The following is a 5,898-nucleotide window of genomic DNA, read 5'->3' as shown; positions in this document are numbered from 1 at the left end:
GCTTTTAAAATTGGAAGTTTGGAAAATTGTGAATTCACTTTGGATTCACTTCAGGGTGTATTGTTTTATGTTTGTAATTACGTTATGTCCTTTTTTGTTTCTATATTGCAACCCCCCCATGATCGTCAGATGAAGTGTGGTATAGAAATTTTAATGATAATATTCTTTAGCCTCTTCACACACCCATTCCCTCAATCTAGTTTTTTTGCAGCCTAGGGCTGCAAGAAGATCAAACCTATCCATTCTGAAGGAAATCAGCCCCGAGTGCTCACTGGAAGGACAGATCCTGAAGCTGAGGGTCTAATACTTTGGCCACCTCATGAGAAGAGACGACTCCCTGGAAAAGACCCTGATGTTGGGAAAGATGGAGGGCACAAGGAGAAGGGGACGACAGAGGACGAGATGGTTGGACAGTGTTCTCGAAGCTACCAGCAGGAGTTTGACCAAACTGCAGGAGGCAGTGGAAGACAGGAGTGCCTGGCGTGCTCTGGTCCATGGGGTCACGAAGAGCCGGACACGACTAAACGACTAAACAACAGTAAAAAAGGCACACAGCTGTGAAACACCTTTACTAAAGAATGTCAACGTGAGGTGCTATTTTCCCTTTCACGGGTCCATGTGTTTGTAGCCATCTTTTCCTCCAAACTACCAGTAGAGCAAAAATATTGACTGCCTTCAGCTCACCATTATAACGCAGCAACCCATATCAAACACAACAGCAAATGTATTTGCCATGATGCTATTTATTTGTACATGACGGAGGGAAACAAACTGCAGTTCCAGTTGTTTACAACGCAGCCCTGTACACATCTACTCAGAAGTCCCAATATTAAAGAATTACAGTCTTAAATCAGATTGGGTATATTTACTGACAACTTGCGCAGTCAGTATCTCTGTTGACTTTTCCACATTATGAACTGAGTGTCTTGTCTGGCAAATGTTGTAGGGATGTGACTTATTCCTGGGTCCAACTTGGCTCATCATAACCAAATTCTAGACAAAATAAGGTGGGTCCTTCTGGGCATGGTTGATCAGGTCTCATGAGCCATTATACCGTATTTTTCGCTCCATAAGACACACTTTTTTCCTCCTAAAAAGTAAGACTTTTTTGTCTCACAGGGGATTGACCTGGCTTGCGTGACGGAGACCTGGGTACGGGAAGGCGAAGTAGTCTCTCTACATGAGATAACACCCCCAGGTTTCTCTATCCTCCATCAATCGCGGACTGTGAGTCGGGGGGGAGGAGTAGCGTTGTTATTCCGGGAGGATTGCTCTTTCAGAGCTCTGCCATCACCGGCAATCTCCGGCATTGAATGTGTTGGTCTCGTGTGGGGCACCAAGGAGAGCTTGGCTGTCTGGCTGGTATACCGACCACCCAGCACACCTGCAGCCACCCTGTCAGACCTGCTGGAGGTGGTGGCAGGCTGAGCCTTGGAGTTCCCAAACCTACTGGTTTTGGGAGACTTCAATGTCCATGCCGATGCCGCTCCCCCCTCACAGGCTCTGGACCTAGTGACTTCCATGGCAACACTAGGGCTCTCCCAGGTTGTTTTGGGCCCTACCCATCAAGCAGGCCACACGCTGGATCTGATCTTTGGGGCTGGCATAGATGTGATCATGCTCCCTGCTGTGGAAGTGCCATGGTCTGATCACTACGCTCTGAAAGCCAAGATTGACTTCCCGCTCCTCCCTGGCTCGGGTGGCGAACCTATTTGGGCTCGTCCGCGAAAACTGATGGATCCTGATAGATTCCGACAAGCCTTGCGGAACCCTGCTCCTCCTGGCGACTCATTAGATGACCTTGTTGAGGACTGGAATAACCGGCTCTTGGCAGCCATTGATGAGATCGCACCTAAGCGCCCTCTGCGACCCCGTCGAAACCGGGCCCCTTGGTTTACTGAGGAGCTCCGGAAAATGAAGCGGGATCTCAGACGGCTAGAGCGAGTATGGCGACGGACTCGTGACGGAGCCTCAAGAACATCTTATAGGACGCTTATGAAAGCCTATGAGATGGCTATGAAAGCTGCTAAGAAATCTTACTTTGCAGCTTCCATTGCATCCGCTAGCTCTCGCCCGGCACAACTTTTTAGAATAATTAGGTCAATAACGTCCTTAAGAGGACAATCAAATTTAAGCACAAATTCGACCCACAGCTGTGAGGCATTCGCGAGTTTTTTTTGCGGATAAAGTCCTATTGCTCCGCCGTGACCTCCCTGCCAATTTAGATACAGTGACTGAACTGGAGGCCCCTCGAATGACTTCAGGTCCAGTGTTGGACCATTTCGATCGGATACTCCCTACTGATGTGGATAGATTCCTCCAAGTTAGTAGGCCCACCACCTGCCTCCTTGATCCGTGCCCGTCTTGGCTGATTAGGTAGTGTCCAGATGTTGCGCGGACCCCTCTGGTTGAAATTATCAATTTGTCCCTTGACACGGGGACATTCCCAGGGGAACTGAAGGAGGCAGTGGTGTGTCCACTCTTAAAAAAAACTTCATTAGATCCCTTAGACCTATCCAATTACCGCCCAGTTTCAAATCTCCCATACCTGGGTAAGGTAATTGAGAGAGCGGTTGCTGAGCAGCTTGATCCATTTCAGTCCGGTTTCCGTCCTGGTTTTGGGACGGAGACGGCTCTGGTTGCCTTAACACACGATCTCCGTAGACAACTGGATCGAGGCGGGTCAGGACTGCTGATCCTTTTAGATTTGTCAGCAGCCTTTGACATGGTCGATCATGATCTTCTGGACCACCGCCTCGCAGACGTGGGGATACAGGGCATAGCCCGTAACTGGTTGTGTTCTTTTATCTCTGGTCGGGGACAGAGGGTGGCACTAGGGAGGGAAATGTCGTCGCGCCACTCCTTGGTGTGTGGAGTGCCGCAGGGCGCAATTCTCTCCCCGATGCTTTTTAACATCTTTATGCGCCCCCTTGCCCAGATTATCCGGAGCTTTGGGCTGGGCTGTCACCAATATGCTGATGACACTCAGCTCTATCTGCTAATGGATGGCCACACCGACTCGGCCCCAAACACATTGACCAGATGCTTGGAAGCTGTGGCTGGATGGTTTCGTGGGAGCCGATTGAAACTAAATCCTTCGAAGACAGAGGTCCTATGGCTAGGTCGGGATGGCATGGGGATGAGGGACCAACTCCCTTCTCTTGCGGGGGCCCAATTAGTGCCATTGCCTTCCGTTAAGAGTTTGGGTGTAATCCTTGATGCCTCCCTTTCCATGGAGGCGCAGGTTACAGCAACAGCCAAGGCGACATTTTTCCACCTTCGCCGCATCAAGCAGTTGGTCCCTTACCTTTCCCGCCCTGACTTGGCCACAGTGATCCATGCGACGGTCATCTCCAGGCTTGACTACTGTAATTCGCTCTACGCGGGGCTGCCCTTGAAGATGTCCCAGAAACTCCAGCGGGTACAGAATGCTGCAGCGAGGCTCCTCACGGGGTCTCTGCCATGGGAGCATATTCACCCAGTGCTTTTCAAGCTGCACTGGCTCCCGGTGGAGTACAGGGTCAGATTTAAGGTGCTGCTTTTGACCTTTAAAGCCCTTCACGGCCTAGGACCCTCGTACCTCCGGGACCGCCTCTCCTGGTATGCCCCACGGAGAGCCTCAAGGTCCATAAATAACAACACCCTAGTGGTCCTGGGCCCTAAGGAAGTTAGATTGGCTTCGACCAGAGCCAGGGCCTTTTCAACTCTGGCTCCGGCCTGGTGGAACGCTCTGCCTCATGAGACCAGGGCCCTGCAGGATCTGATTTCTTTCCGCAGGGCCTGTAAGACAGAGTTGTTCCGCCTGGCCTTTGGCTTGGAGCCAGTTTGATTCCCTCCCTCCCCCCTCTCTTTCCCCCCCTTCTTTTCCTTCTCCTCCTGCGATGAGGCTACATTTTAATATTTTAATGTTCCATTATTTTAATTGTTGTGTTTTATTTTTGTTTTTAAGTTTGTAATCATTCATCTTGTTTTTATTATTGCTTGTAAGCCGCTCTGAGCCCGGCCTTGGCTGGGGAGGGCGGGGTATAAATAAAAAATTATTATTATTATTATTATTATTATTATTATGGAGCAAATGCGTGGTCCCTGGAGCCGAATTGCCCAGGGGCAAAAGGCAGGTCGTGCTTTTTTTTTTTTTTTTTTTTAGAAAGAGGGAAGGGGTGTTGAAACAAAGCTGCTGAGCAAGCAATCAGGAGGGGAGATAAGGGACTCTAGCAATAAAGGAGGCTGCCTGGGAGGGGGGAGGTAAAAACAGTGAACTTGCAAGGAGAGGAGGCAGAAAGATTAAAGCAATGAGGAGAGAAATTAGAAGGAAAGGAGGAGCAAAAAACTGCTCCAGCTAAGGAAAAGACACTAAGGCAAACAAGAGGGAAGGGGGTGTTGAAACAAAGCCACTGAGCAGCTGATCGGTAAGGGATCGGGAGGGAGGTAAGGGATTCTGGAGATAAAGGAGGCTGCCTGGGAGTGGGGAGATAAAAGCACATGGATCCTCAGGATTTTTGCATTGTGTCACCCCAAATTCACCATCAGATCACATAGCATGTCCATGGCTACAGCCTGCACCAAAAAATCATGCACCCATTGTTTTGTGAGGCCACAATGGCACAAAAATGTGGTTATAAAGCACGGATCCACATGGATTCTCAGGATTTTTGCATTGGGCTACCCCAAACTCACCGTCAAATCACATATCATGTCTGTAGCCACAGCATGAACCACAAAAATTATACATCCAGAATATTTTTCTTTTCCTCTTCTAAAAACTAGGTGCGTCTTATGGAAAGAAAAATACGGTACTTCCCTCTTCACTGGAACAATCCAAAAGTGAGAAAACTGCCAATAAGAGGGACAGTGTGGGCGCATTATAGACTACAAAGGCAATGATAATCCTCCTCTGTAGTGGCTATTCATCGAGGAAGATTAAGACGCATTCGGTTTTGGAGAGCCAGTCATTTCTGAAGGTCAGAATCTCTACTTCACACATAAGGACTTTTAGAACGGGGAACAGCCTGTCCAACAGATTCACCAGTGAGAAGACAAAACCTTTTCCCCATCAAAACTGGTGCGATTAGCTGCGTTAGGCTGCAAAATACCAATTGGAACGGAACACATCTCATTTTCCCACTGGGGTTTCAGCACTGAGACAGTTGCATCTCATATCACCAAAAGACGGACATATTACGACAGAAAAGGTGGCCTGGTCAGACACTGTGATTGTGAGTGGTTATTCAGAGTATGATTACTAGGTCAGGCTCAAACAAACTAATGTACACTTTGGGTATCAGTACATAAAAAACGGATTTCCTACCAGTCACGGAATTTGAGGGCGAAGTCCCATTTGCTTTGGGAAGTGGTTTTGAAATCCCACAATGTAAGGGTAATTGAAAATCCATTAACTTCCCCCAAATAATTTCTCCAGGTGTAGCTGGGAAAAGATGCATTGCAGAATTTGGGGAGAAATCTTAGGTTTGTGTTCCTCAAAGTTGAACTACACGACACAATATCCCTACAAAGGATGGTGAAAATAGGAAGGGGTGGGGCAGGCAGGAATATTTTTAAAATTCTTGGAGTTTTGACATGGGCCGTTTGAACTATAATTACATGTGTCCTTCCTTAGCTGCCCAGACCACTTTATTCAAAAAGCAGCAACAAAAGACACTTACAAAAATTAACTCAACAAAGCCTCTCCTCGCAGCTTTACACAAGGAATAAATACTGTCAAAGTGTCTCCTCACAAGGTTACAATTCCATTGAGGAGATCACCTTTCCCCCAGAAATAGAATTACAAGAACTTATACCTGGGGAAAAGTAATGTGCCACATCACTTACTGTACGGATTATCACAGGCCACTTTTGATAATGAGCAACACAGACCCTTCCACCCCACATCTGAAAACA

Source organism: Podarcis gaigeae (genome assembly GCF_964106915.1).
Source record: "Podarcis gaigeae genome assembly, chromosome: 13".
In the NCBI taxonomy this organism is placed as follows: domain Eukaryota; kingdom Metazoa; phylum Chordata; class Lepidosauria; order Squamata; family Lacertidae; genus Podarcis; species Podarcis gaigeae.
This window is presented reverse-complemented; position numbering follows the sequence as displayed.